At 48.4% G+C, this 22,129-nt stretch overlaps 1 long non-coding RNA gene across 1 annotated transcript; it reads right to left on the bottom strand.

Moving 5' to 3' along the window:
* Positions 1 to 18,523: 18,523 nt before the first annotated feature.
* Positions 18,524 to 19,919, bottom strand: LOC139054682 (uncharacterized). Its single transcript, XR_011511421.1, has 2 exons — positions 19,649 to 19,919; positions 18,524 to 19,377 (listed from the first exon to the last, which is right to left on the bottom strand). It is a non-coding gene; the product is annotated as an uncharacterized lncRNA (long non-coding RNA).
* Between the last annotated feature and the right edge of the window lie 2,210 nt (positions 19,920 to 22,129).

Here is a 22,129-nt window from a genome sequence, read left to right as displayed (position 1 = left end):
TCGAATACGGCCACGTGATAAGAGTCACTAGCGACAACATGAAGCCACATTGTAGCGATAGCCAGACTGGGCTTGAAAAACCATTTCGTTTGATATGCATCAAGCCAGGGTACACAATATGGCAACATGCCCGAAAGCAGTCACGTGACCTGAATCACTAGTGATTTGTCCGTGTCAACTCTCTCACTCTCGTATTCGAAGAGAGCTTCTCCATCCGCGTCGTTTGATATGCGTCACGGGTATGTAGAGATAGTTTCCAGCGCTCTATATGGTGATCGTGCGTCCCTAATCACTAGTGACTTGGTCATGTGACCTCATCATGGTGGTAGCTGAGCCGGGCTTCGAAAACCATTTCTTTTGATATGCATCATCCCTGGGTAGAAGAGCACTGCACTCGACTGAACATTGGTCACGTGACCACGTCACTAGTGATCATCCAATATGGACTGATTTAGTCATAGCCAGACTGGGCTTGAAAAACCCTTTCGTTCGATATGCATCAAGCCAGGGTGCACAATATGGCAGAATGCCCGAAAGTAGTCACGTGACCTGAATCACTAGTGACTTGTCCGTGTCAACTTTCTCACTCTCGTGTTCGAAAAGAGCTTCTTTATCCGCGTCGTTTGATATGCGTCACCGGTATGTAGGGGTAGTTTCCAGCGCTCTGTATGGTGATCATGCGTCCCTGATCACTAGTGACTTGGTCATGTGACCTCATCATGGTGGTAGCTGAGCGGGGCTTCGAAAACCATTTCGTTTGATATGCATCAAGCCAGGGTGCACAATATGGCAGCATGCCCGAAAGTAGTCACGTGACCTGAATCACTAGTGACTTGTCCGTGTCAACTTTCTCACTCTCGTGTTCGAAAAGAGCTTCTTTATCCGCGTCGTTTGATATGCGTCACCGGTATGTAGGGGTAGTTTCCAGCGCTCTATATGGTGATCGTGCGTCCCTGATCACTAGTGACTTGGTCATGTGACCTCATCATGGTGGTAGCTGAGCCGGGCTTCGGAAACCATTTCGTTTGATATGCATCATCCCTGGGTAGAAGAGTACTGCACTCGACTGAACATTGGTCATGTGACCACCTCACTAGTGATCATGCAATGTGGACTCATTTTGTCATAGCCAGACTGGGCTTCAAAAACCATTTCGTTTAATATGCATCAAGCCAGGGTGCACAATATGGCAACATGCCCGAAAGTACTCACGTGACCTGAATCACTAGTGACTTGTCCGTGTCAACTTTCTCACTCTCGTATTCGAAGAGAGCTTCTTTATCCGCGTCGTTTGATATGCGTCACCGGTATGTAGGGGTAGTTTCCAGCGCTCTGTATGGTGATCGTGCGTCCCTGATCACTAGTGACTTGGTCATGTGACCTTATCATGGTGGTAGCTGAGCCGGGCTTCGGAAACCATTTCGTTTGATATGCATCATCCCTGGGTAGAAGAGCACTGCACTCGACTGAACATTGGTCACGTGACCACCTCACTAGTGATCATGCAATGTGGACTCATTTAGTCATAGCCAGACTGGGCTTCAAAAACCATTTCGTTTGATATGCATCAAGCCAGGGTGCACAATATGGCAACATGCCCGAAAGTAGTCACGTGACCTGAATCACTAGTGACTTGTCCGTGTCAACTCTCCCACTCTCGTATTCGAAGAGAGCTTCTCCATCCGCGTCGTTTGATATGCGTCATGGGTATGTAGAGGTAGTTTCCAGCGCTCTATATGGTGATCGTGCGTCCCTGATCACTAGTGACTTGGTCATGTGACCTCATCATGGTGGTAGCTGAGCCGGGCTTCGAAAACCATTTCGTTTGATATGCATCATCCCTGGTTACAAGAGCAGTGCACTCGACTGAACTTGTATCGGTTAACATACACGAAGCCAGGGTACGAAATAAGGCAGTATGTAAGAACGTGGTCGTGTGACTAGAATTTATAGCGACTTGGTCATATAACCTTGTCATGCTCAGAGCCAAGCAGGGCGTTGAGACCCCAGTCGTTTCACATGTGTCGTGTCTTCGGAGCAAAAAAAAAAAAACACCTCCTGAATGTGGTCTCGTGAGAGGAATCAGTAGTGAGTCCATGTGAGATCATTTAGTCATAGCGAAACTGGGCTTCGGAAAGCGTTTCCTGCATGTGCATGATGCTTGAATTGCGAATCGATGCATATTTAAACCGTTTGCATCAAATTGAGTTGAATTCTGCAATAAAGCTGCTGAAAGAGACCGCCTGCAAAACCCTGAAGCCACACTGCGAGCTGTCTTCCTGATGGGGGGTACGGTCACTTCCCGGAACAGCACTTTCTCCCAGAATTCCTAGCGAGTGTTGCCGAGGAGCGAACTCCGGTCGACGCTCCGACGTTGCAACTCATATTGAGCGCGGTAGTACATCAGACGAGCACCCGGTTTGCTATCTTACACTGGGGGTGGGGAAAGGGGAATAGAAAAAGGAAAAAAGGGCGAGAGTAAGCACTGAGTCCGTGTGGGATGGACACTACGCACCAACCTGTAAACGGTCTCTTAAGGCGGTGCACTTGAAGTATTGTACTAGTGCACGAATCGCTTTTCGTGCCAGTGACGGGTATGGCCACGGTCCCAGTATCTGACTCGGTGAATGGTCTTGAGTCCAGTCGATGTAAAGTTGCCCGCAGAGAGAGGCGTTGTACATCGTAGCGAGGTCAGGTACGCAATAGGTGCTCGATGGTTTGCTTGCGCCCACAGGAGTTGCACACCGGGCTCTCGGCCATTCCCAAACGATAGCAGTAGGCGTTCGTGAACGCCACTCCCAGCCACAAGCGGCAGAGCAAAGTTGTTTCGCCATGGGAAAGGCTAGATGGCAGTTGTAGCCGTAGCGTGGGATCCAGTTTATGTAATCGGCAATGAAGGTACTTGAACTCCAGAGATCTTGTGTCTTTTCGCGTGCATGTAGGCGAAGTTCCCTGGCAGCGTCCGACCTCGCCAAATTTGTTGGACGCGTCTGGGTATCTTCGTCGGTAGATGGGGCAGCCTTGTCAGCAAGGTTGTCGCCGACGATGCCACATTGACCAGCAATCCATTGAAAGATGATGTTGTGCCCTCTTTCCCGAGCATGATGGTGCACTTCCCTGATGCCAGATATCATCTGCTCGTAAGCTCTATGATGTAACGCAGACTTGATACTGTGAAGAGCTACCTTAGAATCACAAAATACGACCCATTTCTCTGTTGGCTCTTCGGTGACGTACGTCATAGCGGATGGAGAGCTGCAAGTTCTATCGATGTAGATGTAGTCATGTGTGACAATTTGAATCTAAATGTAACCTGCTTAGCTGGAATGACGAATGCGGCAGTTGAGCTGGTAGGTGAGGTCGAACCATCGGTATATATATATGTATGTGGTCATGATACGTCTGGTGCAGTAATAGGAGCGTAAGTTGCTTTTTTATAATTTCAGGAATAGCAGAATTCACCTGAGCCTGTCGCAGGCACCACAGGGGAGATGAAGGCTTCGCCTCCGGTGCAAAAGATGACGCTATGCACTCTTGATGAGCGCTAATCACTCTTGAAAAGGTCGCTTACGGTCTCTTGGCTGGGAGGAAGGCCAAATGATGGTCGAGGATCCTTGAGAGTTGGCGAATGTGCGCTCTGAGAGAGTCGACAGCTACATGTGTCTGGATCATACGGTCTCCCACGATGGCAATTGTTGCTGCTGTTGAGGTGCACCGAGGCAGCCCTAAACACGTGCGTAGGGCTTGACCTTGTATGCTCTCCAAAGCGCGAAAGCTTGTTTTGCATGTATTTGACAACACTGGTAGACTGTAACGTAGGAGTCCAAGAAATCGTACCCTGTAAGGTTGCCAAAAAACTAGGTGGGGTGATGAAATGAGAAAATTCGCAGGCGCAAGTGGGAATCGGTTGGCGCATATCTGGAGATCGCAGGGAGATGCCTTCGTCCTGTAATGGCCATAGGATAGGCTGTTGATGGCGAATATTATTTATTATTATCATTTGATTATCAACCTGACATTGATTTGTCTACCACGCTTTTTTCCCATTGTGTCATGTGTATTTCTCTGTAAGAGCACAGCTCAAATAGTGCGCGACTACGTAATTGATTGATTGATTGATTGATTGATTGATTGATTGATTGATTGATTGATTGATTGATTGATTGATTCAACGAGTGAGTGAGTGTACGCAAATAAATACAATGAGAGAAGCAAAAGCCGGCTAGCATTTGTCTTCTGTATACGAAGGAAGGCACGCCCAGCTGCTTCAAAGGGAGAGACACAAAGGACCAGAGAAGAGGAGCTGTGTTCCATTAACGGTATATATGCATAAGAAATGAGAGACAGCTTCGCCGAACAATGCTCCGGCACCCATTGCGGCGACCCCTAGCCTCAAATAAAGGCATAACCTCCAGCCGCACGTCGCGCACTGCCGAATCAATCGAAACGGAACAATGGCTTCCCCCATTAAAAAGCAATGTTTCAACGAAAAGTTTCTTTGTTGATGAATTGGCGTAGAGCAACCGCCGAGTACAATTCTTCCACCAACGTTCGATTCACAGAGCGGTACAGTGGTTCTAGGAATACAAATCATGCAGAAGAATTGCGAGGCGTCCTTCTCAGATAGGGCTCCGATGTGGCAGCGAGCAAGGGTTCTTATGGATGATGCCCCGATAAGCGTCGCTAAATACAAAACCCTGCACGGGCAGCAGCCCGCCTTATTGTTCCGGTTTCACGGGAAACTTCCGCATTCATACGCACATATCTGTGCACGTCAATCTGACGCAAAAGCCTGACATCTTCGCCGCCCGAAGCGCCCCTCGCTAAGCGAATGGGGAGATTCGCCTAAGAATATAATTCCAGATACTTGCGTCACGTGATGCTGCGGGACGGTGTTTGAGTGAGGCGCAGTGCAGGAACAAAAATTAAACTCGGTGGTTTTACGTGCGAAAGCCGCGATATGATTACGAGACACGACGTAGAGGGGGACTCCGGATTTATTTTGACCACCTTGTATTTATGCCGTGCATCCGACGCACGGTACAAAGCGTTCTTACATTTCGCCCCCGCCGAAATGCGGCTGCCACGGCGGATATTCGATCCCACGCCCGTCGCTTTAGCAGCGCAACGCTAAAGCCGTCTACGAATGTACTTGTATAATGCACTTGGGAGAAGCATGAGGAAGACAACCAATCGGCGTGCATTAAAGACGCACGACTTTTTTTAAACATGGTGTGCTTCTCTGTACCACAATTAGAGGGGCAAAATTAGCGCTCAAAAGGAACGAATTTAATTATACTCAGTTTCTGAATAGGAAGCCACAGGCTATCGAGAGAAAACAAAACAAAAGTCATGCGTTCATGACGCGACAAAGGATTCTAAAACCTTTCTTGTTGGGGCTACTAAGGATCGAGCCCAAGTCCGCGTCGTCCATGTGAGAATCACTGGCTCTAACCGTGCACTGCAGTGTTAATTGAAACTTCCATTGCCCTTATCGGAGGGTATGTAATATTATGTGCGATATGCATGATAACCACACAGACACAAGCCTATAAATCGCACATCGCCACTTTTTGAAGAATCCCGTACAGCAAGAAGTGAAAGCAGAAACAGAGAAAAAGTGCAAACGTATCTTTTAAATAATCTTTATCGTGCCCCCAATGCACGGGACAAGGGCATTTTCGCATTCCGCCCCCATCCAAATGCGCCCTCCGTGGCCGGGATTTGATCTCGCGACGTAACATATATCGACCCAAAAGTGAAGCATTAAAAAAAAAAGAGCCGCAGCATCGCCCGAAAGGTGAAGCATCGATTGCGATAGAAAATTAGCACACAGTTATACAAAGTAAGAATAGCAGTGTTATCGGTCGTATTAAGTTGTAAACATTCGCTTCCTAATTAACTCAACAAGCACGGTAACACGCGTGCACAATCATGAATACATCTCCTTTGATGACCGTGCGAACTCGAGTAGAATGGAAACTATAAAGACCGTGGAAATATACAAGAAGGAAACGTCTGCACGCTAAGACAAAAGGAAGAGCCTTGATATTTGAGGCTCGAGTTGGTTTCCGAAGGGCAATAACATACTGGCGCAAATACTCGAAACAAGATGAGGAATGTGTATGCCGCGGCAATAATCCGGAGACCACTTAGTGCATCCTAATGAAATGCGAAAGGATTCACCAGTGAGACCCGTAGGTAACGTACACCTTCCAGAAGCGCTTGGATCTAAAGTAGACGGAAGCATCAACCGGTCAGCCGTCGAGATAAGCAAGAAGATTGGTGGAAAAATAGCAGGGAAGAGACTGATAAGACCGGATCCGTTATAGACGTGGTAGCGGTACAAGCTAGACAGAGAGGTTTTGAGGAAGAGAAAAATATTGAGGAGATGAAATACAAGAACGGCTGAATGAAAAGCAGAAATAGACCATTTTATCGGTGAGAAGGAACGTAGCCTTGAACCAGTGCGCCGCGCCGCTCTCCTCCTCGCACAGGCATGTGTGGGTCGCCGTATCTCATAGCGGCAGCTGAGAACGGCAGAGATGCCACTGCGAATTAGCACGCTTATAACGTATTCCGTCTGTAATTGCTGCGATGTCAGATGACACAAGGCCAACGGGCTATCCCTGTGCTGTATTCGGCTGGAAAAACAACTTCAGGAAGCGAATGCGAAGTGCATCTTCAGCCGCAGCGGCGCTGTCCACGGAGCCGCGGCGACTCCGTGGAGTCCGCCGCTGCGGCTGCATACAGGCGTCGACTTTGGATTGCCAGCTTAAATAGAGCGCACTTGACGCCATCAGCTTCATTGCATGTATGTTCAGATTTTGTTTCCAAGGAGCTCACGGCGACGAACTCGCCACTCATGATCAAACTGGGAGATGAATTAAATGTGCGTATTCGAGTCGGTGGGTTAGCGCCAATAGACAAAGTGAGCTATTTCTTCGTGCAGGCACATTAACGTTCTGTTCAAACGTGTCCTAAGATTATCATGCTCGGCAAGAAACGTTCTGATGGAAGTTGACCGCGGACATATCATGAAAACAGTACGCGCCGACGAAGAAAACGAGCGTGTGTCCCTTTTCGTTCTGTAACCACAGTCACTCCTACCGTGTGCCGTCCGCCCCTAGTTCACACGGGCTCTACCGCGCTTGCAAATCTTGTCGACAATCTATCTGGCCGACGCTGCGCATCGCGTGCTGTATTAATTCCGAAAACAATGTTGTTGTGGCAAAGTGTAGTTCGCTTGTCACCGCTCTAGAGTCGGCGAGGTGCCCTTGCACAGGTACCACTCGGGACCTAAGAGAGTGCGCACATTCTTTCGACGGGTCACGTGCGTCAGCTGGCATGCACGCAGCCATTGTCACCATACAGGTCGTTTTATCGAGTGCCTGCTGCATGTTAACGGCCACGCAGCTCCTGATTTTGCGAAGATTGATACCTGGTTTATGTCCGGGTGCCAGGTAAACAATGCTTATAAAATCCTCCCGCGAAAATTTTAGAAGCACGAAAGCTAGCAAAACGTGTTTCCTCGGAGCTTCGCTACTCACCTATAGATTGGGATGTACGCTCGTGTGGCAGGCACACCGCGGGGCACATGGAGACACCTCCGATTGTCACCGGAGTGATACCTTAATGGAGTTCAATGCGAGACACACATTAATAACGCGTTGCGCGTATTTTGCGAATCGACAATGTTCATGCTTGCCTCGCCTCCTCTTTCGATCGCAGGCAGTACTGTGGCAGCGCCTCTAGGCCCGTCGCCTTTCAATATTGCGGCTTTATCGAAGCTCAAAGCTTAGTAACGACACGCTGATAAGGTTCCCAATCCCTAAAACCTGAGACCCCTCAGGAAAGCGCGAAAGCTTGGCATTACTCGTCGTCAAGAGCACGTTCGTGGTGCACGCTCCAACGCGCTCCCATATAGCAGAATGGCGCCGGATGACAGGCGGCGCTGTGATCGCAAAATGGCGGCACCCTGGATAAAACAGTCTATGGTATAACTGACTGACTAGAGCAGGCTAGGTGGCTATTCGTCATCGCCCCGTCAAAAAGGGGATGCCAATAAATTGTCATTACCACAACACGCTCCCATGGTCGACAGTATTTTGTCTCAGGCATGTAAGTACAGTCAAGGCGCAGAGCCCGCTGGGTGTCGTGGAATGAATTCGGACGCTTGCGGTTTATACCCTGGCAGCTCCACGCGCGTAACCACAGTGCTGCGCCCGTACTTTAACGCTCACAAGTATGGGGAAGGTCACGTGGAACGACATGTTCTGTATCTCGCAGCAGCATTTTCAATGAACATAATATATTAAAAAGAATTGTTGCTCGCGTTACTGCCACACATTTTCGGATTGTGTCGGACCAGTTTATTGTCGAATTGCCTTCCATCATTAACATACATTGTGCAACACCTGCAATCGCCTCAAGTTGTTCGCAGGGATCGGAACTTAAGATAGAAATATCGAAACTTCGATATTCACCGTGCTGTTCTGTTTTTATACTGGAAGTTGCAAGCTGGACAAAGACAAAAAAACAGTCGCTCTTGTCATCCTTTATTGATTCGTCCAGTACGTTTCCTCGCAGTGACGTCGTACCAAACCCGCGAAAAAGCTGGTAATGCTAGTCAGCGCCATCAGCGCTAGCCATACATAACGACACAGCCTTACTTAATGCACAGATATACAAGTTTTGTCAATTAAAAGAAATAAATAAACAGGGGTAAATGCTTTTTCCCATTAGTTAACACAGAGCAGAATAAATGTGACAGCATTACTCACGCGCTAGTAACGCGTCGCGATTTTTTTTTTTTGCTAGTAAAATCTTTCCTGCTAGGCATTCGTCCCGTACGTCGTACCAACTTGCTGTCACCGCGCATTAGAAGGCAGCACAGGCGGAACACTTATTTTCATTTTCCTTGTGCCCTTTAAACGACCGCTGGTAGGCGCCACCGAGTATCTTCCCGAATAGTGTTAAAGTTCTGTCGCACTTCTCTTTGTTGCACCGTACCCCGTTACGCGAATAGAAAAATCTAAGGGTGTGCATCTTGTCAAGCTCTTTGCCGAACTTCTCTCACAAGCACTCGATCTGGATGAGTGCACGATGTTCTAAACAGAAGCTTTGAAACTCGGACCAGGCATGAGCATAGCGTATTTGAAACCATGTAGCGACATCCAGACGATGGTCCCGAATACGACGAGAGTTATCAGCAGAATGGGCGCGCAGTAGCGCAGCGGCCGGCAGCAGATCGCGATGAGATCATGGTTCCGATCGTACCACCTGTCCCAAGCAGCAACCAGGTCGTTTATTCTTGGCAGGGTGTTCCTGTTTCCCAGTGGGACGCCACCGTCGAGCAACACGTCGGCGCTCTGGTGCCCTTGCTCACCTCGTTGCGTCCTTTGAAACCGTCGGCCGGGGACCACGGCTGGTGGAACGTCCGCCTCGCTGCGAAGTGCCGGAACTCTCGTGCGACTCGGCTCCTCTGAACGCAACGGTAGTTGAATATGTGGCTGCGACGAATCGTTCGTCTCCAAATTTCCAGAGTGACTTGGAACTTCCAGGCAAGCCAACCACTCGTTCCCGAAGTGGCCACGATGCCGGTGGGTGCTGCCACGGGTAGAGCTCCCGTCACTCGCTTCCGTGACCGCTGCAGAAATATCATCTCTGATGCAAATGGCCATGCGAGTGCTCGAACGGGCGACGCTGAAGGTTCACGGCTGTAGCTTCTGTAGCGTACACTGTATCTGGAATGAAGCACGACGCAGCTGAACCGTGGCGGGAAGCGGAAGTAAATGGCGCATATCTTCCAAACATCGACAGCTATGCTCCGTGTAAACTTCACGTAACATTCGGCGCTGAGATCGGTGTGCACGTGGAACAAGATCTATAGCCCTTCTTGTTTCGTTTATATGTCTTATTGTTTAGTACTTAAAAGAAGACAAAACTATTTCTATCTAGTCATGCCTGTGCAAGCGCGTCAAGCATGAATAGAATCCACTTATTTTGCAATCATTGCAAAATAAGGCCGCTAGGTTTATTACAAGGAAGTACTCTCGCTACTCCAGCATTACTGGTATCAAATCGCGTTTAAATTTATGTTCACTGGAAACAAGAAGACTTGATACCCTGTTATATCTCTTTCAGCGACTTTATTACAATCCAGCGCCATTCACAGAATCTCATATCAAACCGGCCCATCGCATCTTTCGCCGATTAGACCACGGCTTTATAGTACAACTAAAGACCGCACGTACCAAGCTTATGCGTCATTCGCCATTGTTGCTTGCCATTTACCATTGGAATAAGTGACCTGAAGAAATCGTTTCTGTCAATAACCACGACGCTCTTTTTTTGCAAACTGAAGTGCTTATTGTGCGCCGACTGTTATAATTGTATTGTACTGACTGCTTAGAATTGTATTATACACTATTGTGGCCACGACGCTTTTAGTTCTACTTTTCCAATATGTTATCAGTGTTTGCACTATATACTTCAGTATGTTTTATTAAGTTCTGTTCTCAGCAAAGTGCGCTCGTTTTCATTATTTATTCACCGTATTATGTTATGTAATGTTAAGTAACCCCCTATGTAATGCCTGTAAAAGGGCCTTTGGGGTACCTGAATGAAAAAAAAATAGGCGGTGCATCCCAACTGGCGCCTGGCTTACTGCAGTTAGGGCAGTCAACGCGCTTGCTAATAGCAAGGTGCTTATCGGGCCTCAGTTGTTTCTAAATGAATTGTGGAGTTTAATGTTCCGGAAGTGCACAGTCGATTATGAGGGGGCGCGTAGTGGATGGCTCCGGATCAATTTTTACCATGCAGCTGGAGTTCTTAAACATTCACCTACGTCTGATCACACGAGCGTTTGTTGCATTTCACCCACACCAAAATGCGGCTGCAAGGGCCTAGAGTCGATCCCGCGACCTCAGCCGCAGTACGCCGGGGCCACTGAACTACCGCGGCAAATCTGCAATTGTTTCGGAACCATAGAAAGTATACTAGCATAGGAAAAAAAAATGCGACCAGGGCGCGCAGGCACGACTAAGCACAGAACTACAAAAACTGGAGCTAGTTGATAGGGATTCATCGTGAAAGAAAGTAAGGCGTGCAGACACGGGCAGAAGACACGAGACGATCACACGAGTAAAGAAACGACAAAGGCAATATCTTCGGTGGTGGGGGGTACTTGCGCTATGTTTGGTCGAGCGTTCATACTTAACAAAACAGCGCAAAAGAACAGGCGAGGACGAAGAAATATATAAGTACAGCTTTGCAATTCTCTAATATTGTCAACATCGCGCGAGCATCTACCACACGGAATGTCAGCGGGTCATAAAGGCTAGATCGGCGACGCTATACGTACAAGCGGGCCGAGCGATTTACCGTTCCAATGCCGGCTGCTTCGATTTCCGCTTCGGGAGTGCAGACTAACAACAGAGGCCTCGTGGCGCCTCCGTTGCAGGCGAGGCGCCACCACGCTCCGTCACAAATAGCCAGGCCACGCAGTTATGGGTATTTGCAACACTTCGAGTGCAAGAAAGACACTGGACGTAGAACACACACCACACGCGCCCACTCATTACTGACTCTCTCTTACGTCCGCGTCTTTTTTGCACTCCATGTTTTCTGGTAATGCATTACCAAGTATCCCACTTATCTCTCCTATAGCAGGGTATTAGCAATCATCGTTTCTGGTAAAATTTTTAAGAACAATAGCTTCATTTGGCTTTTCTGCCAACTTTGCGGTTTACCAGTTTATGGCCGCTTATAGCCAACGTGGGACACTAGATGTCACTCGTAATAAATAGAATTAAAAAATATTAATTGTGGAGTTTTACGTGCCAAAACCACTTTCTGATTATGAGGCACGCCGTAGTGGGGGACTCCGGAAATTTGAACCACCTGGGGTTCTTTAACGTGCACCTAAATCTAAGTACACGGGTGCTTTCGCATTTCACCCCCATCGAAATGCGGCCGGCGTGGCCTGGATTCAATCCCACGACCTCGTGCTTAGCAGCCCAAGACCATAGCTACTATAAGCTACCACGGCGGGTATGAATAGAATACGTAAATAAAAAAAAAATCCCCGACCGTCGCATTCGAGTCCGACAGGTCTCCGGCACAGGTGCTCTAACCAGTAGACTACGGACACGCGCCTGAAAGTGCGCAATAAGCTCGCGCAGGTCCGTGCTTGACACGCTTGGTGCGCAGCGGGCAACGCGTATAGCAACAAATATAAAAAGTGAGCGCACGCATCTTCTAGCTGACGATGAAGAAATTAGTTGCGGGACGCGTTCATTCGCGAAATTCGCTGCTCGATATCTTATCGTACTGCGGGCATTTCCGCGAGGTCAACCACGTCGTACGTGTCTTGTTATTGAGCAAGTTTTGATACTGAATAAAAATACCACCTATTCTGCGGATCCGGTACTTCGCGTAGCAATTGCGTTAGGCCGCGCCGCATAGTAACAATTCATAAAAAAAAAAATAGAGCGTGCGCATCTCCTAGCTGGCGATAAAGAATGAGACGTACCACGAACGGTTCTACCAACCAGATAGATACGCGACGGGCCATAAAAGTAGTGTGGTGTTTATCTGTGTAGCTCCTGTAGTGTTTATCTATCAGTCCTCTGCTATATATGGGTCGTGCGAAGATGGAAACCCCCGCGGGATCTGGATTAACGTGAGTGGTGCCGTGCGGAGGTCAAACATTTTTGATATGCCACCAAACGAGAATAGGAGGAATGCCAATGATGATCTCACGCTACCTAAAGTCAACATATCGAAACCCGCAAACCTGCAGTTTACCGATTTTATGCAGGAGGCGTTTAGTTTGGGGGGGGGGGGGGGGGGGGTCGAAGGTCTGTTTACACCTATATGCGCCGAAGGCGAAAGAGTAATAGATCGCGTGTTTGTGGGACGGCTGTGCACCTTTCAAGCTTTAAAGTACGCCAGCTACTTATCCTAGCACAGCTGCCTCTCATCTGTGCCATCATCGGAGTCAGCAGCAACAGTGAAGAAGAAGAACGACAACATTAACAGTGCAGGATTCAAGAGGCAGAAAAAAAATCAGACGGAATAAAAAAAAGAAGGTATGTGCGTTTAGGGAAAACTATTGCGAAAACAATAAGATGTGCATATGCAACACGTATATACGTATGTGTGTATGCGTGCGTTGCTATACAACATGATATGCTGAGCGGTCATATCAAGCTGGGGGGAATTCCTCGCCGTTTTCTTTTTCTAAGAGTGCAAACTTTGTGTCATGCAGTCGTTGCGACCGCCACAATGGAATTACTTTGGTATTCGCTGCACTGACAGCGCACGCTTCAGCATTTCGGATGACAAACACGGTCGTGCGCTCTTCTCCGACAGCAGCGGTTGTAGATGATCGCAATGTGTCAACGTGGCGGATGTGGGGCACACAGGTTTCTGGAGCTCTTCTCGAGAGGTTACCGGGCCTTGAGTCACGGAATCAAGGTTCAGCAAAGAAATCATGAAGCCGACTGAACTGTGTCTTCCTGCGATGAAATCGACACGCGTGGCGCAAAGATAGCGCAGTATTCGTTGCGCTGTGAACTTGAATTAATACATACGCAAAGGCACTACAAATGATTTTATTGGAAGTAACCCGCCTCAAGGGAGCCCAAAAGACAGCCATTATTGAAACTGTATTAGCATATTGCGCACCTGCAACACCAAAAAACCCTCTCTTGCCTTGAAAAGACGCTTAAAGATGCAAGCCTGGAAAGGTGCGGAAACGGAAGGCTGGTGACGAAGCCACCTTGACGTTCCAGCGCCAGCCAGCTGTGATGTCATGGATTTGTATGGCACCTGCTCGGGAATTATTAATGTATTATCGCCAAATAAGGGCTACGTCGTGCTCTTAAAGCCTCAGAGGCTGAACTTATCAACTTCCAAAACATTCTACTGAGCCACAATGTTCAATGAAAAAAAAAAGTACTTTAATATTTATGACGTCACGACGACGTTCCTGCGCTCAAGTTTTGTCGTGAAATGAAAGAGATCAAAGTTTGGCCTTCATTTTTCTTTCAAATTTACGCTCTATTGCCGTGAAATTAACGAATAGACAGCTGTAAAAAAGAACTGATATATTTATCAAAGAATCACAGATTGAGTACTTCTCTGTATTGCCTTTATTAGCCGTGCAAATAAAACTCGCAAATGTGTCAAAAAAACTACGAGCGCAGCGCGTGTTCGATTAGGTTGAGCGTACTCAGCCAAAGCACGGCATATAGTTTGCATCTCATCTACTTGCTTGAAAATGCAACGCAAAGACTCGACTAGGATGAAAGAGTACAGAACGAGGCGGCCCCGTCACATGAAAGTTTTATTGCGCAGGAGCGCCTACACATGAATGAAAGAAGAGAAACCGAGGACCTCAATTTTTGTTAATCACGACCACGTAAAGCAAACAGGGGATGAATTCAAATAAAGCAAAGAGATAATTAGCAGTGGCTGAAATTCAAATGTAGAATATAATGAATTAAAGGGCCGATGAAAGTAAACGAAAAGATAACCTGTCGCCGGTGGGGGCCGAACGCACAACCTTCGCATTACGGAGGCGATGCACTACCGATTGTGCTACCGCGACGGACATCAATCCGTTTAATAGCTTCGATATTTATGCGTACCAGATCTAGCCGTCGGAGTGTTAATTAGACAGCGCCGCTCAGAGCCAGAGCCGTATAGCGTGATGATTGTGGGTTCGGTCTCCACCGGCAACAAGTTTTATTTTCGTCCACTTTCATTTTCCCTTTTCTTCATTATTTTCTACATTTACATTTCAACGATGGCTAATTATTTACTTCTATGCCTTCCTTGGCTTCACTGCCTGTTGGTTTTATATGGTCGTATATATACAGGGTGTATGAGCGAACACTTGCATTTGCTTTAATTGCCTATGGCAGATAGCACAATCCTAGTCTAGCGCAAGTCTGCTCGGAGAGGTAAACATTATTTGCACAAATCATTGAAATGCATAAACAAATAATTAACAAAGATTCACTAATAACATATTTGACTAATTATCCTATGGCAAATATTGGAATTTACAAATTCTAGCGGGTGAGACTGAAGGCATATCCACGTGAAAATAATTGTGTGGATGACATCGTTTAAGACGTATGCACCGTCAAACTTACGGTAAAAATGCACTATCATTCGACTTACTTTTTTCACAGAACGTCGTTTTATGCAGTGAAGCACAAAAGTAACTAAGCCCAATGCATTTTTCCGCAAAGTTCGGGAACTAATATCCTGATACTGGTGGCGCCCTGAGAATTTGTTTCAAGTGTATCCACCTTGCGATCCGCCTTCGTTCCAAATGGATCCGTCCCGGCTAGACTTTGTAAATTGGAATATGTGCCATAGCCTAAATAGTTTAAAACCTAATTAGTTATTTTATGTTAATTAGTGGATCATGCATTTCAATTTTTTGTGCAAGTAATGTCAGCTTCGGGTAGAGTAGCTCATGGACTAGAACTGCGCTATCTGCCAAAGAGAACTTAAAAAAAAAGAAAAGTTCTCTGCAACATCCGATGTAATAAACACGTCAACACCGTGGTGGAGTAGTGGCTTTGAAGTTGCGCTGCTAAGCCCGAGGCCACGGTATTAGATCCCGGCCGTGGATGCAGCATTTTGATGGCGGCAAAATGCAAAAACACGCGTGGGTACCGCATATTGGGCGCCCGGTAAAGAACCCCAGGTGGTCAAAATTAACCCAAATTAACTGATATCCTTGTTTGTTATCACTGTCTACTAATTTGCTCTTGCAATCGATGCTTCGCCTTTCGAGCGAAACTGCGACTTCTCTGGTCGAGACACTGGCATCTTTCGCCGCTGACGGTGGCCCGAAAGGTGACCTCGAAAGTGTGCATGCTATGAAACGTTCCTCGAAATAGTTAACAGTTGGCGCGATTTCGACTAGCAAGCGGTCATTGCAGCCGCCGTAGCAATCACCTATGCGAAGCGGCTCGCCTGGCAAGCGTGTTTTCGAATCGCTAACAATGGCGTCAGAAAAACTAATTGTATTTCCATTAAGAGCGACATAAATGTGCAAATAATATTTGTGTTGACGAATATAGGCACTTTTTGCACGAGCTGCGGACGGATCTCAAGAGCCGTCGGCCCCGGATCCGATTGACCGCCAGTTGACCTGGCTTGCTCGTTCGCTACCGTTGGCATCGACAAGTTCAAATGTATTGCAACTTAAGCGCGACATAATTGTGTACACTTTGTGTACATAATTTGTACATTTTGTGTACATAATTTGTACACTTTGTGTACAATTGTGTACATAATTGTGTACACATAAGCCCTTTATTACGAGCTGCTTGAGGGCGTGTCGCCAGCGCCGGTGGTCTCGGATTCCTCGTATTCGATGGCCCAGTGAGCTACAGGTCAGCCGGCTCCTCGCCACGGAGCCGATTCTGCGGACGCGGCTTTGCGGAAACACGTCTATGCTGCTCGCATATACATTGTTGTTTTTTATTTATTGGCATCGTTTGTGTAAAATGAGAAAGCTGTGCAAAAGTATTTGTTTTCCCTTTCCTTCGGAAGTTCCGCAGTATCCCGAGCGGCCACGCAGGGGTGCCGGTTCTTGGCGGAACTAGGCGCCGATCGCCGATTCGTACCACGTGTCCCGAATCGTCATATGCGGCAAGTGGGACTCCGACACGTCGCACCATGGTACATACGCTAATTCGCACCACGTGTCTCCCGCTATGCGGTTCGCAGCTTTGTCTGTCAGGCTTACATGAAGATGATACAACCAGCGTCATTTTGTAAGGCGCCGCATGTTTTCAAGTTGCACTTGTTCTTTTTTTTTTTGCCCGCTTGTTTTGCTGGCGCAGCTGATGTCTTTATCCCTACCGGGCCAACCCTCAGATACAGGGAGGAAAGCGGTAACTTCGCTGCATAATTGTAAAGCAAGATATTGTCGCACCATGCAACAACTACCGCAGTAACTGCACACCAGAAAACGCACAGACGAACGAACAGAGACTAACGTTACGTACAGAATCACTTCGAGCCTCCGCCGCGTACTCGAGAAGACGCAAGGGGTCCCGCGTACAAGCATCCGCGCACACGTATATACCCATCTTCCAAATGAAACCTTCAATTATTGGCAGAGCGAAGATAAAGTCGGTAACGCAACACGAATTGCACTCGTATACATGCGCCTTACAAAAAGTAGGCTCTTTCCACACCACATATATACACGGAAAAACAAACGTAAACCACCCATACGCCATTCTACAGCTCCACAAAAAGATTTATGCGGGTTAACAGCAACGTGAAACGGTAATCTTAATTAGGCAAGGGAAATTGCCGCGCGTCGGTTGGGTAAGACTGACTCCGGGATTGGCGCGTGCACCCTGGAGCGGTGCTCTTGATAGCCGCAGGTGGCAGTTTCGCGTCACTGCATTCAAAGGGCTTCGGGCACCTGCGCCGCGATGCTTTCGCGCATGGCCGCGCAAGGGAATGAAGCAGGCACTTGATACCCAGCTTCAACACGTGTGCACAGCGCAAAAGACGAGGACTGAAGGAAGAACACAACACAGTCCTCGTCTTTTGCGCTGTGCACACATGTCGCTATTGAATCACCAACTCGCCCAAGCTTACACTTTTTCAACACTTCATATGATAAATGGTGACGTTGCGCTGCTTGCGTGATGTTCTTCACGTGTCCGAGAATGAATACCATCCACCGCTTCCACCAGTGCAAGTTGTTCAGGAGTGGCATAAAGACAGGAGGGATTCTATCTTGTACAGGGGCGCTCCTCCTGAACAGATTGATTACGGCAAGACGGTGCTCAAGCTATACATACATACCACCCTTTGGACTCCATCTACCCTGTCGCCGGGCTGTCATGATGTTCAATGAAGTGTCCGAGGGGTTTTCTGGAGATGTCTTCGAGCGGTTACGTTATGACCCGCTCCCATGGCTAGTCAATTCGCTTCAGCGCCTCGGCGACAGGCAGCGTACGAAGTGAAAAGCACCGCACAGATGCGGAACCACCAACGTAGGAAATAGAAGTACAAGATCTCTGGCTAAATGCACACCATCGATAACTGTAGCGCTTATCCACCACTGAGGAGAAGCATTGGATCGGGGGAAAAATGACGTTTGACTGGTGGGTCGGAACTTCGTGCCAGAACAATAAAAATAGTTCTGTGTGGCGTCACTGAACTCATGGCAGCGTTCATGGCAGTTTGGTGACGGGAATTCTTCGTGGGTCCCCCCCCCCCTCCCCGCTGCCTTTTTTTTTTTAAACATAGGTAGGACATTATGCAATGTAATGACAAGAGCTTAGTGGCGCAACCCACCACTCCGTTCCAAAGGGGACGCTCTTAGCATCCATCCATTCATCACTGGGTTGAATACTTACTGCGTTTGTGGTCAAACGCTCATGCCCCGAAAGACGCTGGCTGCACGCAGCACAGTTGGCGGAGAGCGCATGCATAAGCGCAACGAGCAAGTGGACGGAGACATTGGTTCAGAAGGGGAAGTCTTTATTTGCTCGATCATTCAAAAAATGGCGAGAACGAACAGGCAACCATTCAGAAACAAGAAGCCAAGTACTTGTTTAGAAATACTTAGTAAATGGACGTTGTATTCAAGTATGCGACTAAATGGTAAAATTCTGCCACTATAGTTGCGGCAGCGCTAAGACACGTGGCCCATGATTGCAAGAACGCAGCTAGCGAGGCGATTTCGTTTGGAATCCTAGCGCCAGTAGCTGCGACTGAGCGATATGAGCAGGAAGCCTATTCCGACGCCTACAGTAAAGTAAGTCGGGCTGAAGTGCGAACGTTTGGAACGGCGCTTCCAACGGTTGCAGCGCACGCAGATACGCCGAGCGACCTCGTCTCTTTCGCTGCGTAGCGCAAACGCGTGCACAGGGCTGGAACTGCTCCGTCCGGGCGAGTCCGCGTCGACTGCCTCCGCCATTATTGAACGGTGCGTATCGAAATCTTATACGGTGAATTCGCTGCACAGCTCTTCGGCAGAGCTGTTCATAGCACGATCAGCGGCGTTTGCTGCACCGGCGACGTGAGAGGTCTCACTCAAGCGTAGCCAGAGTTTGGGCACCGAACGTTGGCGCCCACTGGACGCTTCGCGGGCTGTCGAGGATAATGACCGACGTCAGCGTTCGGTCGTCACAGGCCGGTACGCTCTTGGCTTCCTTGCTGCAGCAGCCGTACCGTGACAGTGCTCCTGCGCGTCGGGGTCAACTTCAAACTGTGGACAGCTGGACAGTTGACAAGTCCGCGTGTGTTCTCTGGACGCCGGTGGTGATGCTAGCGTTCGAAACCACTTGTGTCCACCTTGCGCGCTCTCTTGCTACCCTAACAAGAAGCAAGAACTCGGATTAGAACACGAAGAAACATTACTTGAAATTGTGATTTTTACACGCAAATGCGAGCAGCCCGCTTGCCCTTCGGCACCCATGGAGTGGCTGCTTACACATGCAGAAGATTAACTCCATTTCAAACGAATATAAAGCAGTGTCTTGACTCATTTTGCAAATGTTAAGAAAAGACTAACTTTGCCGTCTACTTATTCGTGCATCTTACCCATACCTGCATGCTTGTCCATATAATTCGCATATGCGCTTACCTGCTCGAGTTGCGGGTGTCCGAAGAGCCGTTTTGACAGGTACATCAGTCGCTGGTACACTGGTGCGCAACGCAAAGGTCCATCCGAATATATACCGGCGTGTTGCCAGCGCTTTCTGACGTTTTTTGTTTGTGCTTACCAGTTGTTTGCGAATTATCCGTATCTTCCAAGTTAGTGCAGTCGTTACCGCAGAATATCCACTGATTACGGCAGCGCTAGATAAATATTATCCTTAGTGAAAATACGACGGTGGCGGCGTGGTCAGGCCGAGGTGTGCATTTAATCTTTTTGGCAAATTTATAATGCCTGTATCTTATGCAGCTCGTAGACACCCATGTAGCTTTCACATAACGATGAATCATGGGTGTTTATTTGCACGTGTAAAAGACTGTATGTGGCTGTGCGTTATACAGCGTTTAGCGCGTTTGTTCATTTTGTATCGAACTGTTAGTGCAGCCTTCGGGAAAACTATGCGTCTGCATGCGCAACGAATTCACTAATAGCCGTTTAGAAAGTGAATTTCGAGATCAAATGAAAATTAACTCGAGCGAATCGCGTCTTCCAATGGCCGAGCGGGAGCACTGAGCGCCGCAATGAAGACCGTCTCACGAGGAAGTCTACCAGACTTGGTGGCGGCACCTATACTGGCATGAGCTCGAGCGAGATCACACAAGTAGTTCTTGGGGTCCGAGTAATTGAGATCATTCTGATCAATTCTGACGCTCGCACAAGCAGGTGCTGGGGTATTGTCGGTGCAATTTTGACCGACGCTGTCCGTGTTTCCCGATACCCACCGCGCGATTATTCCTATCCATTATCCAGACCAGAATGCGACCCATAGCCCACTACATCAGTACGAACGGCGGCCGCATTTTGATGGGGGCGAAATGCGAAAACACCCGTGTACTTAGATTTATGCGCACGTTAAAGAACCCCAGGTGGTCAAAATTTCAGGAGTCCTCCACTACGGCGTGCCTCCTAATCAGAAAGTGGTTTTGGCACGTAAAACCCTATAATTTTTTTTTACATCAGTACGAGGACCAGGATAACCCTACGACATGTAAGCTTGACTTCCGCACAGTGAACATCGCTAAGAAATATATCGTACAGCAAGCTACGCAAGGCGGACTGCCGCCCAACACGCGAGCAGTGGTATGCACGGGCTCATTGAAGCGCTTCGCAAAGTAGGCCCGACTGCTTGACTTCAGTCTCGACACGATAAAGAATTCGCCATGTACTCCCCTTCCAAAATTAAAGTTGGCGTTCCGATGGTTAGAGTGCCTGTACACGCGAGCGTAGTAGATAATGTCGCCGTTCACGTTTTGTAAGCGCGTTAAGGCCGATCCACACGACGGACCAAATTGCTCTTTTGGACCGCGGTCCGCGCATCACATGATAGTACGTCACCAGTTCGTGCGGACCGCCGTTGGCCCGCGCAAGACCGCGGCCCTCGCGGTCCAACATATCGCCGCGGCCTTTTCCGCTTCAGTTTTGGCGGCGGACCGCATGCAAAGCGCAGTGATTTTGGCGTAGCCAAAGAATGTTGTCCGGCAACAGAGTGTCTTCAGCCAAATCCAATATAGTTTTCGGCTGAGCAAAAGCCAGTCGTTTCATGTCCGCCGTTCCGCCTACACGTGCGTGCAGCAGATATATTTTTTAAACACCATGTCCTCTTGGAGTGACGAGGAGGTTTTTTTTACTTTATATCCCTCGTTGAGCAGTTCCCCGGTTTGTGGGACTCGAGCCGGAATGATAACAATGATAACACTCTGGCCGAGAGTGTAGCTGGTTGGTCAGCTCTGCCGCCTGCTATGGCGGTCCACCGTGTGGATGTGCTCTGCGCCGGGCCGGACCGCAACGGGCCGTGACGTCGCATCACGTGACCGATTGGCCCGCAGACTTGGTCCGTCGTGTGGATCGGCCTTTATGGAACCCCAAATCCCAGCTCAGACCCGGCTTAACACCAGTCCACTTTCTAGAGGACGCGGAGGAAAAGGCGTTTGGTGTGTTGTGACACCACGTACTCGAGCACACGATGGTTCGACCCTCCCGTGTTTATCAATGCGTGCCTTAGCCGTCTCCGGGGAAAAGGGGGGTTGAGGCGATGCTGAGTGTCGGGATCATTAAGGCCCCTTGGCGGAGGCAACACACCCCTTGGCCTCGGCTTCACGTAGACGGCACCCCCGGACTGACCCACCCGGCGGAAATCGGTAGTTGCCTTTTCCTCTTTCTCTCTCTCTCTCTCTCTCTCCAGCTTTCGTCTTTCTCTCATTTTTCATCATTCCTGTCTTCTCCTAGTTTCCGCTTACTTCCAATTTCTCCAGGCAGCAAGGGTTAACCTTATGTGAATAGCCTACCTATAGGTGATTACAGATTTGATTATAATGGTAATGTACAACTGGCGTTTCCGGGCCGTGTTTCACAGCTCCTGCAGCGTCCCCTTGTAGGACTCTACGGTATGTGGGTGGCGTTACTGCCGAA

Source organism: Dermacentor albipictus, chromosome 1 (assembly GCF_038994185.2).
Source record: "Dermacentor albipictus isolate Rhodes 1998 colony chromosome 1, USDA_Dalb.pri_finalv2, whole genome shotgun sequence".
In the NCBI taxonomy this organism is placed as follows: Eukaryota; Metazoa; Arthropoda; class Arachnida; order Ixodida; family Ixodidae; genus Dermacentor; species Dermacentor albipictus.
This window is presented reverse-complemented; position numbering and strand designations above follow the sequence as displayed.